We start from the raw sequence: 15,683 nt of genomic DNA on the forward strand, positions 1-15,683 counted from the left end.
GCAAAGTTTCAAAGCTCAAAGTCCAACTCAAAAGGAGATATATTATTGAATAGAAATAACTTTTGAAAAACTACAATGAACGACTTATTTGGACCAAATTGTGCATATCTTCCGAGATTTATGATATCACAAATACAGACGAATGGGATGGGACCTGGTTGAGCTGAAACAAGGGTTATCACTATGTCGGAGACACGCTAGCTTTCCCAAGGCAGACAAACTTAGAATGGTTACACTCATACCAGTTTAAATTGGGTTTAAAGGATTTTTTACAGGCAACTATGGTAAGGGGCATTACATTTCCCGACCAGGCGCAGAGTGCTGCTAACCACAACACACACTGGCCCAGCTAAACAATCACAGCATATTTCATATTTCAGAAGGAGGGCTTTCATTTGATACAGGAACTGTTCAAGTGGTTCATGCCAGACTGGGGAGAGAGGTATTGTAATAATGTAAAATATGTGTAAAATAATGTTTTCCGAACAAGCTACTATGAGAGCCTGTTCGATTACAAACTTTGTGTCCAAATTCTCTGTTGAAAACATTTGAGGATTCTTGACATTTCAAATGGTTTACATTAGCAACCATCACAAGATGGGCCCAAATGGTTTTATACTATTATACCTGTGGAAAAGCTTTGTGTGGTGTCAATTCAATTAAAAATGGAAGGATTATAGATCCATAAATTGCATTATTCAGCCATGCCCTCGAAATATACATTTGAAGTTACTGTATCAGGGGATGGTATCTACATAAATAGTTTTCTTCTTTTTTGCTTCCTGAAAGTGCAACACAATTCTAGCAACAGGACTATACTATGTAAGTGCTATTTTGAATAACACAAATATCACTATCACTAAAACCATGTTTTTTTACTTATTTTTGTGTAAAATTTGACTCATGTTTAACACTCAGATTACAATCAGCAATCATTTACAAATATATTTTGCAAATATAAATTTACTTGTTGTGCACTGACAAAGCTTTAGATTTTTGGATGCAATATTTCATAAATTTGAAAGTAGTGGTTTGACTATACTGTTATTACATTATGAGAGGGTGGGGGGGGGGGGCGCTATTTCTAAATACACACCAAAGGGTTTCAAAGTTTCAAATTCTACATAATTGTTCCTAAGTAAACATTTAAATACTGTTTCCTTAATGAAGTATTCAATTTTAGACATTTAGTATGCAATTATTGTGTATATTTTAATTATTAATTAAGTTAATCAAATGTACATCAAAGCAGAAAGCTATTTGCAGCTGCTGGGCTAAAATGCTGGGTTATTTCTTCTACCCAACAGCTGGGTTGAGCCTGTTGGGTATTTTTCCCAGTGTTGGGTAGTTTTGGTGTTACCCAGCCTTTGGGTTAGTGGTTGGATCAATCTCAATGACAGCTAAAACTATTCACCTCTTCCACTCTCTATGACAAAACAACTCAGCACAGGGTTACTTCATTGCAGCTGTTGAGTTACAGTCAGGGAGAAGGCTTTTGCATCCTGTTCAGGAGAGAGAGGTCATCAGCGCTGCCTAATTAGTGTACTTCTGTGAAAAATAATAATAATAATAATAATAATAATAATAATAATAATAATAACAATAATGATTTGTATACATTTTATTTCATCTGTAAAGTCTTGTAAGTGCTGTCAATGTATTTTAAACAATGCAACATATGATGTTTTATTAAAAAAGTTTGGGAGGAGCACATTCAGATAATCAACTAATTCAGCACAGGTGGAGCTTGTTGAGATAATCGATAAATGTATATAAACTACATTCTTACCTTGAATGATCCCATTTTGTTGCCCTCCCGAGACCTAATGTAAACAAAGTCAGGTGACTGACACAGAGTGGTTGGTTCACTATAAAACATCCGGGTGAACCAAGCACTTCCTCTTGCTTGGAACTCTGCAGTTCTTCCTGAGTGACAAGAGATGATGGTGATAGACATCATTCGGTCTCATAGATCCAGTCAAAGTCATAAATTACGATCTATTTCGACCTCATTCAGATCGTCACCACGGTCTTACCTTGGATGAATGGCACCATCAAGATCACGAGGGGTGAGAGTTTCCTCCTTCTCTACATTCCTGCTTAGAAGCTGAAAGCAGAACTGCAGACTCAAAAGAAACCGGATCATTGAGTCTGTGATACCTGGCAAAGGTACAAGGTGAGTTCCATGAGGCAACTTCACATATATTGAAGTTCCACCCCTTTCAGTGCTGCCTGAGATATTGCCAGACTCCAAGTAGAATGACTACAAGTTCAAGGCTGCAAGTTCAACTGTCTGATTTATTGTGCAAGGATTGAGAACCTGGGGAAGAAAAGCCAGGTTCTGCCGAAGACAAACCCCAAAGAAATATACTTTCCGTCTCAAACAGTCCTCTCTCACTGACAATGAGAATGTTCCCCTTTTCATTTAAGGTAGTGTGCATCAATCACTGATGACTGAACTCCTCTGTTAGAGGCTACATGTTTAATAAACTTGGCCCTTTGCACCCTTTCTTGTAGAGAGAACTCCACAACAGACGGACATGAATTTTCAATGTCCTCCAGTAAACGAGCCATGCACAAACATGATGAACATTCCTGATGACCCTCACAAAAATGCAAAAAGTAGCACGGTAGAAATGACACAATGGTTGACTCATATCCAGTACAGCTGCGTACAAACACAAACAGAACCTACTCCTGTGAACAAGAATTTGTCAGTGAGTAATATTAGTGTATGCAAACTTAAAATAAAATCTCACTGAAAAATTGAGGGGAAAAAAAAAACTCAAAATCTGTATGCTTCCAAAACTGTCAGACTACAATCTGCATACAAATCCAGTAATAATTAGAATAAAATAAACAAAACCAACCACTTACCTAAATACAGAGGGAAAAATGAATAAACTACCATAATTCTCAGGAAGACCAGGCATCTGCACTATATAGTCACGTATAGTATATATATTTTTTATTCTAAAATGCTTGTTAAACACGTGCAAATATGTAATATTGTAAATGGTATTCATGTATTTATCCAAATAAATTTGTCTTTTCAAATATCTTTATCCAAGGGTATTCTTGCTTATAAATAATTGTTAAACTTCAGATTATTACTGTTGCATCTGGTAAATCTCTGAGTGATTTCTAAATTCCAACCCATTTTAATCCAGCAAAATAATAATTTTTAAACAATAGTTGAGTTAAATAAAACAACCCAGCATTAAACAATCAACCCAACCAGCTAGGTCAAAATAACCCAGTATGTGTTCTGTCCAGTATTTAACCGGCGCTTGGTTACCAAATAACCCAGAAATGGTTATTTTTAACGTAACATTTTTTAGAATGTAGATGTGTAGTTACATCATCTTCCAGTTAGGGTAAATACTAAGAAAACACTACTGAACCTTATATCACTTCTACACCTGGTAGTGTAGCTTTTTCCTCTCAATGGATAACAGTAAAGAGAATGCCGAATTTAATTACCATCACAGTGCACAACACCATCTGTGCTCAGACAGTGATTGACTCTTGGCCTCCAGGTTCTTCCTTCAAACACTCCAATTGCACCAACCTTTCATACCCCAGTACGCCCATGTCGCCCAAACCAGCTTTCAGACAAAGCCGACAATTATTAATGACACCAGTTGTTAACTATTATGGAGACGGAGAAGAAAGTTTTAGGGAGAGTAACATGAGTTCACTCATAATAGCCTCAGAACATTGACTAAACTCCCACCTCATATGATTTTGCCGGTCCTGCATTCTGATTGGAGCGGTGTTAAAAGTCATTTCCATTTAGATGGCTCAGGTTATGGTGCATTTGAGAAACAGGATGTGGAAAGCGAGGATGAATGTGCCTGATGTGTCTGCGCTGGCGTGCGCCGACAAACGCTGGTTATTCATGGGCAGTGGGTTAATGCATAGCTAGAGAGAGCATAACCACACATCATGACTTCTAGAGAAAATACATGACCTCTGCTGTATAAGATGGACCTGTTTCATTCCAGCTCACTCTCCCCGACAAATTAACTGCTCAAAGGTTTGGCCGTCTTGCAGGGCTTTCCTAAGAGCCCCCTTGCATTTGCAGCTTCAAATGTCACAGCACTGATGTTTTGGTCTTTTGCTTTAAGAGATGAATGAAGTCTTTTGAGTGTTTGGTGTAAACCACAAACAACAGGTGTATATGTCACAGACTATTTCATGGCATGTCTTTGAAAAACTTGTTTACTACTGTATGTGTAAACATCTCGTATCATGTCGTGTAAGAAGATGAATATCTTGGGTAGAAAATAAGTGAAAGAGTCTAAGAAATATCCTGAATAAATCAAAAGGTTAGTAAATAGAAGTGATCCACCTAGTAATATCCTGAGACTTCTTAACAGCTCTACATTCCTCATATGCTGACCCCAAACTTTGAATGGTAGTTTACACAAAAACATGCATTTTATATAGGCTGTCATTACAATTGGTAAAAAAATGTAAAAAATTTTATATATATATATATATATATATATATATATATATATATATATATATATATATATATATATATATATATATATATATATAAAATTACACAATTGAATAACAAGAATACAAATAACATCACAACTTCAGATAACACAACTTCACTGCACAGGTCAAGGAAAAGCCATAAAAGTGCTTGACCTTTAGTATCTTCAGCGGTATTCAATAGACACTCACTATCTTCATTATACAAGCCAGTGAGAGCAATACATAGAGTCACACCAGATTCTCATTTAACCTTGGTATTAGAGTAGTATGACTCTTATAAACCACTCTTAATCCCAACTCCCAGTGTGTGTTTACATAAAGATAAAGGTATGTCCTCATCTGGCTTAGTGTGGCTTTGAGGAGGTGGTCCAGACCTTGTCCTTCTGCCCTCTAATCTTCCCTTGGGTACATGCAACTCTTCTAAGCCATGTAAAGCAGCCTGTTATCTGCACAATGGTTTAAAATTTCTGCCCACATGCTAATACAGGTTTAAGAATATCCTTCTCTTTGTATTAATGACTGAAATGGTATTGATATTCCATTGCTGTTCTGTGCGCCAGAGTGGGAATTGCAAAGCTATTGCACTTGACTTTGATGCATTCAGACACATCACCATTAAAAAAACCAGAGACAAATAAGTGGAGTGTGGGCATTTAAGTGATGTGCTCAGTAATTGGATTGCTTGTGTTGATAATCTGAAATGGCTGAAACTGCACTGAAATTAAGGGAAAGTTCCAGCAATAAATAAAGTTAGTTTAAACTTCTCCTGTGGATTTTGATTAGTTATTTCATAATTTTTTATCATTGATTAGCACATTTTATTTTTTTAATTTCTTAATTACGAAAGCGATTCCAATGTTATTGTTTTTCTGTGTCTTAATAGGCATCATAGTGGTGTGGACTCCCCCCATTTAAGAAAATTAGAACGAATAGCAAAACTTTATTGTTATAGTTATGTTAATGTGCCTTTATTTTTTCTAATTTGTCAGTCACATTGGGTGAAAGCAGGGGTGCATGATTTGGGGGAAAATAATTGTGATTTTTCTAAAAAAAAGGAAAAGAAATTATAATAATAGTTTTAAATGTTTTTTTTTTTTTACATTTGGGTTACTAAAATGTGTGATTATTCACTCTGACAGACATGACACACACATATATATATATATATATATATATATATATATATATATATATATATATATATATATATATATATATATATATATATATATATATATATATATATGGGTATAAAGAGAATCTCCCCCCTTTAGAATAAGTGAAGTAGTGAAGTAGTGAAGTGAATCAATAATCATAGTTTGTTGCTTTGCGGCCTGAAATTAAGATGGAAAGTTTGTTTTATCCAGCTGTATTTACTGTGAAAGATAGTGAAATATTTAAGTGAAAGCTATAACACCAACATGTCAGAAAAAAAAAGTTAAAATAAAAAGTAGAATTTAAAAAGTAGAAACCAGAATCACTGAATTGGAAAAAGGATCCCTCCCTCAACCAGGTGTAATAATTATATATATATTTGTATATATAAACCTTTATCAATGCCTAGAAGCACAGTGAAGTATTAAGTGGAAATTATTTGGTACAATACAGACCCTCCCTGGATCAAGATGTTGCTCAAAACTGGATAAAAGAGCCGGGTGATAGATAGATAGATAGATAGATAGATAGATAGATAGATAGATAGATAGATAGATAGATAGATAGATAGATAGATAGATAGATAGATAGATAGATAGATAGATAGATAGATAGATAGATAGATAGACTCTAAGCCATATTGCAATTTTAGTTTCATTTTGATTAATCATGCAGCCCTCGATGTAAGCCTCTGCTTAATGAAAATATTAGAAGAATAATTCTAGCATTAAAAGTTGCTGATTACTAATGACATAATGCAATCTACAAATGTTTCCCTCTGATTTTCCTCAAAAAAATTCGGTTTTACATGCAAGAGAACCAAATCCTTGTATCAAAAAGACATTTGACTGCTACTAACAACAGATCTTACCAATAGCCAGTACAATGCAAAAAGAAATATAAACAAAGCAACCAGCAAAATGTTTGCTCGTGACTAATGACATGATTAAAGTCATGAAAGTGTAAATAAACTGAAGTGGTTTTCTCTTTAACAGAGGTACAAAATATTAGTGTACTGTAAATGGTACAAACACAGAAAGCATGCATACTAACCTTCTGAGTTTGACTTGCCCACAACTGATACTACAGTTATGCTATCCTGTGGTGCTTTGCCCTGCTCAGGGAGTGCAAACGGCTGCATTAAGGCCATAATCAAGACAATAGAATGAAAAAACACTTAGATTTAAAATAGAGAATTCTGGCGATGATACCCTGGGGAATACAAAGTACATTTAACACATTATTCTGTAAAATGGGAAGTGCATGAAGAGAAACAGAGACTCAGACATCAAACACTGAGTGACCCTGGCAATAACATGCTCCTATATAGATGTCTCATTTTATTTTTTTGACCGGAAATATATGAGGGGTTAAATGTATTAAGTGATATAAGGTATTTTATAGCCTACTGTAATATGTATATCCTATCAGGAATGATTTGGCTTGCACATGCATGCTCAGAATTGGAATTAGCTTTCAAACCATGTGAAATTATGTGAAAAACCTTTGGCTCTATTCTGGCATCCTCCACCGCACTCAAGTATATCTCAACCTGACAGGAAAGTGAAGCATGATGCTGCATGTAGGTGTGGAGCAGTAGGACCCTTTTCGATCTCCCCCATGCCAGTCCTAGAATCCCGGTCGAGCATTTCCTGTAAAATCAATAACCTATGCTGTCTGTCAGGAACTTGATGGACGGCTGCTCAGAACAGATGGCTGTTCTCGATAAGCAACGGAACTCTCTAACTAGGCTTAAGGCTATTTTTTAACACTCCATTTGTCCCTACAACATGTGTAAGGATACCGCAGTGTCATGAATAATTTATGCATTCTTAGCACCTAGTGACTGACATTGTCGGGGAGAAAAGCTAGCTTTGAAAGAAATTAATTTTGTCTTTTTGTTTTCAAAGTTTACAGTGCTCTCAGTACTTTACAGGAATCTTATTCTTTGTGAATGTCAAAACGAATTGGAATCAGATTAAACACAACCACACTGCATACTCCTGCAGACTTGACAGTCTGATTGGCTTGTGGAGTAGAACAGGGGCATTCCAGTTTCATCATGTCATTTCAGGGGCGCATGAGACATTTTCAAAATGGCGAAACCAAACTGTAAGCAAAAGCCCAGATAGTAAGATCAGATATCCAGATACAAGACCACCACTTTAGCCTCACCGTCAGACCACCATCATATATTAAACTTGCCTGATCACTGATCTGGATTAAACACAACTGAATTACATTTGATTTCATATACCAAATGCTATATTTAAAAGAGTTGGTGGGTTAAAATTATGTTTAAATATGATTTTAAGATTTCTAAATTGCTTTCAAACTTCCACAAACAGATATTGCAATACTGGAAAATGATATTTACCCACAACTTTACGGCACATGGAGCTACCTTGTGGAATTATAGAATTAATACAATAAATAGTAAGAAGCAATTTAAAAAAGCATGGTTAGAGGAAAAAAAAAGTTCTTTATGTTATTGATTTGATATATCATTATGGTCAGTTATAATACATTCATGGAGAAATACTGCGATAAAATGTTCCTTTAGAGAATATAATATACTGTGTAGAGCCATCCCTCTTGCACTAAAACAGTTAATACAAAATACTCTAACATATTCTGATTTAAGATGTAACTGTTTAGATCAGGGTTTAGAAGCACTATTCAAAAATTATTAATTAAATTTTAATAATTAAATTATTAAAAGGTGGAGACCAAATATACCACCATAATGAATATTTGTCACAGCATCATTATTTTCTATGGGTTTAATTAATTTGCAGACAATGTAGTTTTCTGTTATTGTCATATAGTTTTTTCATGAAAAAAAAACACACAAAAAAACACACACACATATATATATATATCAGAACTGAAAACTCACAATAAAATGTCCAAACAGGGTTATACCACAGCATTTGTTGTGTCATATCTTGCGCATCATTTACATTTAGCATTTGATGTTGATTTGATAGAAAACATATAGTTGTTACTTATTATTGGCAGCATTGTACAGATATTCATGAATTCAGTGCAGTGATTTTGAACTCAGTTGAGGTATCAGACATATGTCATAACACTGATATTTTATATGCAGTGTCTTAAAGGAACACTACATTATTTTCTAAATCCACTAGAGTTAAACAGTTTTACCATTTTTTTTATCCATTTAGGGATTTATTTAGGGGTTTTTATCCATTAGGCTTTCAGGTCTGCTGGTAGCACTTTTAGCTTAGCTTAGCATAGATCATTGAATCTGATTAAACCGTAAGTGTCTCGCTCAAAAATGACCAGAGAGTTTTGATATTTTTCCTATTTAAAACTTGACTCTTCTGTAGTGACATCATGTACTAAGACCGATGCACATTTCATTACAATTTAATTTGCATAGCTCTACTCATAATATGTTTAATGGTAACTGCAGACAGTGATATTAAGACAACATTAGGGTCACACAAAAATAATTTTTATTTAAAGAACAGGAATATAATATCTTCATGAAATTACCAAAATATATTACCATTAAATTACCACAAGTTTGACTTAAAGGGTTCGTAGTGGTTTTGACACATGAATTCTTGTCAGTCTTAAAAAAATAAATAAAAAAAAAAAAAAACCTGTAATGAGTCATGATGCTGCATTTGAGAATGCTGTGTGTCTGCCATCAGGCGGCAAGACTGCACTCTGCAAATTACAACTTTCCAGTCATTTACTATTCAACCGGCCTCTGAATGCAGTTATACTCCTGCATTAACTCACAGCTGCCTCCAATGCAGGCAAAAAAAAAAAAAAAAAAAAAAAAACAGGATGGACCCGGACATGCACATAGCTCAAAGCAGATGAATATACACTGTAAAACATGAACTGTTGCTTTCTACAGTAGATGCTGATTCTGACACACACACACACACACAAAAAAAACACAAAGTATTACAATATTTTACTACGGTTTATACTGCACACCCATGTGCACATTTTAGATTTAGTAACTTTTACAATTTACGAACCATTATGACCCAAAACTTTGTAACGGTGTATACTGATTATATGTCAATAAAATATAATAATCAAAACAATCTCATGATTTCTGATCAGTCATGTTTCATGAGAAATATTATTCCAAATTCCAAATATATAAAAAGAGAATAGAATACAATATAATTCCTTTATGGTACTTTTGCTTGTGAAAGACTTTTTCATATTTTTTGTCATTTTCTTTTCAGAGCCAGTTTCACATGGATTAACATCCCATGTTCAGGACATTACTAATGTCTTAAGGGAGGCAAAAATGTCTATTTCCCACATATTAGTGTTTTTTTGCATTTTGCTCCTTCCTGGCTGGGGAAATGTGGACCTAGCACTCCTCTAGCCAGAGTAGTTATCAATGCACTCCTCTTTCTTCTACTCACCGTTGGTCCTTTTCTTAAGCATCCTTTTCATAAGAAAATGCTTGCATGAGCAAAACACACAAGCCTTGTCATGAATGGGCATTTAAAATGGTTTGATTGGTCATTTAAAGAGCCTGTAGTTTAATTAAAATCACCTAGCAATTAGCAGCAGTGGCATCACTTTAAGTGTATCTCCGTCTCTCGAGCATTGATCAGGAGATCCAACGTGCACCTCATTCAAGAAAAAAAAGACAACAACAGAGTTATGGATATTGTGTGATTAAAAGGGCATGTCCATTTAAATGAGGTACTTATTAAATAGACAGATTTTCCTGAAAATAATGATCAGCTATCGGCTCAGAATTAATTTGGTCCACAGACCATGCATGACTGCTGAGGAGTTGGTGTCTCCAAAGGGTTTCATCTGTCATAAAAGCATGAATTACTGAATTGCATGATGAATGATTACCGGGTACAATGTGTCAGAGCAGAGAAAAAGAACAGACACAAAGAGAACAAAATTTTCTATCCACTTGTTATGACTCAATGGAGTTTTAAAGAGAAAACGCACTCACGCAAACACACCATCTTTCAGCCTTGGCAGACGAACAATGAAGCTTGTAACACTAGCTACTTACCTGACTGGAGAGAAAAGTCATCCGTGACATTATAAAATGCCATTTCTCTGGTATACTGTGCACTGTAAGACAGTGGTTTATTTCCAGTACTAAAAATATTGGAAAAGGTTTTACACATTTTCTTCCACTGTAAATACTATTACTAATCACCCTAGTTCCCTATAGTAAAGTAAAGTAAAGCTTCCGTTAAGACAAGATAAATGTTTTAAAAGATATATATTTTCCTAGAATATAACATTATGTATATGGTCTCAGAACGGATCAGGAGGAGCACAGCTAATTTAACTGGGATATGTTTATTTATACAGCAGAAGGAAACTGAAGCAGGCACATTCAGACCAGACATTAATAATAACATTGATAGCTTAACACAGTACTTGCTGCTTTCGCAGGGTAGTTAAACCGAAAACTCCAATGGGGAATTCGAAACAGAAACTCAGGGAAGGGTCCAGTTTTAATAAAGAGTTCAAATGACTTCTCATGATAATAGGTTTATTTTGTCCTTGCATGTATAAGGATATCATAACAAATGAACTCCAGATGGCAGAAGGGCAGGTAGGGGAATCCAGGTAAATACTTCAGATGATTAGACCGGTTGCTGTTCATCAAAACTCCAGAATATATCAAACTACACCAGCCATGCACAATGTCTCCTTCAGTTGGTAGGTAGACTGGAGAAGTGAACACACACAAGGTTGGAAGATTGAAGAATCTGCAACAACACCAGCCACTTGTAATCTGACTGGTGACATTTTATATAGTGTATACAGTGTTTTCCTTGAAAACAAATAATTATATTCTGTTTTATATTTTGTTATCAAATGCAATGACATTCATTATGTTTTTATTATTAGAGAGACTACCCTTAGACCATCCAAGATGTAGATTCATTTTGTTTCTTCAAAGATTTTGAGGAAGTGTTATTATGGACTCATATTTTGGATAGAAGCAATGGTTTGAAGTTAGAATGCCATAATGACTGATATGTTTATTAAATTTTGTTTAGCAAATTTTCATTTTTCAAGCGAACCATTCCATTAAGATTACTGTATGCCTCTGAAATACCTTGCACACACACACACACACACACACACACACACACACACACACATATATATATATATATATATATATATATATATATATATCAGTGTTGAGTACTCGAGACTCGGACTCGGTCTTGGACTCGGTCTCGAGACCGTATTTTAATGGTCTCGGTCTTGTCATGGACTCGTGTGCATTTTGACTCGGTATTGACTCGGACTCGAACATATTAGGAATTGGACTTATGCCCGAGTCCACTCGAGTCCCAATCCAAATATTTCATGATTATTACTGTATGTTAATGTTTATTTAAATTGATGTATGATTGACACATCCAATGACTGGTGATTTTCTTTTGACGTGAGACGTTAGGCCAGCAACACACTGGATGCATGGCGCAAGCGCCTCAGCTGCGTGGCGTGTCTGTTTTTAATTCGGCTCCCATGTTAACAGGTTAGATCTTGCAGACTGCCTGCGTGAGACGCGCGTCCCAGGCGCGACTCGAGCCGCGCGGAAAACGCGCGCATGATAGAAATAGAACCGACGCCTATTTTTCACGCGACACGCGTGCATGTGGGAAGCGTTTCCAGGCAAAATATACTAGGAAAATATGTTTATATGTCATTTTGTACACAAATACATATTAATTCATGACATTTTGATATTTGAAAGTCTATAGGTTGACATAAATTCAGATATAAATGTAATTTTAAAAATAAATTAATAATGATCGATTTTCAAATATTGCACCTGTCAAACATACTCTATGCCGTCAATACTGTTGACGGTGTCTTATCAGTAGGTGTGTAAAAAAATAAAAAAATAAATTTGATATTGTAATAAAAAAAATAAAGAGCCTGGTTTTTTGGCGGCCTCCCTCTATGTCACCTACAGCCGCTGCAGCGCGCCAAGCGCCGCGTGCATGCACGCTTCTGGTGTGTAAAGACACAGAAAACGCGAAGCAGCCACCACGTTTCTGGCACGCAGTAGAGACGCTATGCAGCCAGTGTGTCACCGGCCTTAAGTTACCCTCCTGCCTCCAGACTAAAAAAAACTTCGACTAGTGTGTATTTTACCCTGCATTAAAACGCACCATCCAGGGAAATTAGCATTAGATTATCCGTTGCTGTTACAGAAAGTGATGAAATGGTAACTGTTGTCAGTCCCCGCTTCCTCTGCGCCAGTAGAGAGAGTTTTTAGTTGGGGTGGATTGATCATGAGACCACATCGTGCTTGGTTGGGTAGCTGGATGGTCTCCTCACTTATTTTTTTGAAAAGTAATTATGCCCATCTGTAATCTTCACAACATCTAAAGTGCACATAATCCAAGACATTGTAAGGATATTAGCAGTCATTAGTTAAGCTTCAAGGTTAAAAGTTATGTAAAAGCTGTTACAGTTGAACATTTACAGGTATAGTGGTACAGTAATGTTACTTGTACTAGAAAGGTTATATAGAATTACAATATAGAGTCGTACAGTAATATTATGTGTACTAGATATGGATGTGTATAGTGGTACAACGATGTTATGTGAAAATGAGCACTTAATATTGACAAGTAACACTTCATAATACTAATAAAATTACCTTTACACCACATACTATGTGGCCATTTTAACCTTTATTGTTTCCACCAAACATTTGACATACTCTTGAAGATTTCTTTAGGTCTTGTCTCAGACCCAATCTCTCTGGTCTCGGTCTTGACTCGGACTCGACCCTTTCTGAACTCGGTCTTGACTCGGACTCGACCCTTTCTGAACTCGGTCTTGACTCGGACTCGACCCTCTCTGGACTCGATCTGGACTCGGACTCAAATGAGCTGGTCTCGACTACAACACTGATATATATACACACACACACACACACACACACACACACATATATATATATATATATATATATATATATATATATATATATATATATATATATATACATACATACACAGTTTGGAGACACCTACTCATTCAAAGAGTTTTCTTTATTTTCATGACTATGAAAATTGTAGAGTCACACTGAAGGCATCAAGGGCTATTTGACCAAGAAGGAGAGTGATGGGGTGCTGCGTCAGATGACCTGACCTCCACAGTCACTGGACCTGAACCCAATCGAGATGGTTTAGGGGTGAGCTGGACTGCAGACAGAAGGCAAAAGGGCCAACAAGTGCTACGCATCTCTCTGTGAACTCCTTCAAGACTGTTGGAAGACCATTTCAGTTGACTACCTCTTGAAGCTCATCAAGAGAATGCCAAGAGTGTGCAAAGCAGTAATCAAAGCAAAAGGTGGCTACTCTGAAGAACCTACAATATGAACTTTTTTTTATGTATGTAATTCAATATATAATTCCACGTGTTAATTCATAGTTTTGATGCCTTCAGTGTGAATCTACAATTTTCATAGTCATGAAAATAAAGAAAACTCTTTGAATGAGAATGTGTGTCCAAACGTTTGGTCTGTACTGTACATGTATATATATTTACATATGTATTTTCATTTATTTATATATTTACTTACATAATTATGTCACATACTGACATAATTTCATACTACCATACATATGCATACACTTAAACGTAGACCCGAATCAAGCATGCATTATAATATCTTCAATAAATCTTGAGTAAATGATCTGCCATTAGAGCTCTGACCTCTGTTTAAATGATCAGTTTCCTAATATTAAAGTCACTTGCAGGCCAGCCTTTCTAACCAATACATGTCATGCATTCCATAGATTTCTTGCTCTAAAAAGCAGCGGGTTTCTAAAGAATAAGCCTCCTCATTGTCTCACAGCAATTACTGAAATCCACAATGGCACGTTTGTCTGCTTTTATGTGTGCTTTTCCTCTAGCGTGCTGTTCAGTTCTCCTTTTCAATCACATTCATCCCACACGGCCTCCAGCTTTCCAGATGAGCTCTATTCCCATTCCACCACTTAAACATAATCAAAGGCATTACGCAAATCCATGAAAGACCTCTAATTCACAGCAAGGCCATAATCTCAGTCTACCCACTTTATTTTGCATGACACTTTTCGTGAAAGCCTGCCCCTTGTAATCAAGGGGGTTCTGATTTTGACACAATTCATTTCTCCGTCCCCATTGAAGGAGGCAGAGCTAAAGAGAATTTCTTGTTCACCTGACAGCCTTTTTGTGTTCTTCGAGATCTCTAAAACAGCTTTGTGCTTCTGAATATGTGCTAATAGATTAGGCCTTAATTGAAAAAAAGTACAACTTTTTGAGGCTGGCTTACTGGCTCTCCTCTCTCTTTAGTGGAAAGGATTTTTGGTGGGTTCACAGTTGCTGTTTTATTGCATTCATTCTCTATGGTTCAGTCACTCTGTCTCTTGGCAGTGTAAAGGAGACCAATCAAAGCTTGTTGTGAGGGTGCAGAACTGCCTTTGGCTCATTTTGCTCATCAAATGCATCCTATTACACATAATGTGTCCCCTACATTTTATTGCCACACTCTCTGCTTCTCCTCTCCTCTCATTACACTCGACCCTAACAAACTAGCTCTTTTTAATCTCAGAAAAAAATGTATCTACTAACTAATGTCTGATATTGATGGATTGTAGTTAATATTGGCAGCAGATCACTCCTGTACTTCCATATCCCACGTTCTTGAATATGTTGGATGTTGGAGTGAACTTTTCAATTATTATAAATTGTGTTCCAGGAAGATGAGAACTGTAGCCTTCCTCATCCATTTGTCTGCATGATATATGAGTTTTATAAAGCAATCAAATTGTCAGTGCTATCATTAGCTTTCACCAGAAGAGGGTGCAACAAATAAGCAACTGATTATTTTTATTCTTTTTTTTTTTCTCTAAACTACAATAGGGCTGTATACATTTTATTTCATTCAATTTCCGTTTCATTTTTTATTGTCAGGAAATCCTAGGCAATATCATAAATTGAAAATTACA

Source organism: Carassius auratus, chromosome 34 (genome assembly GCF_003368295.1).
Source record: "Carassius auratus strain Wakin chromosome 34, ASM336829v1, whole genome shotgun sequence".
In the NCBI taxonomy this organism is placed as follows: Eukaryota; Metazoa; Chordata; class Actinopteri; order Cypriniformes; family Cyprinidae; genus Carassius; species Carassius auratus.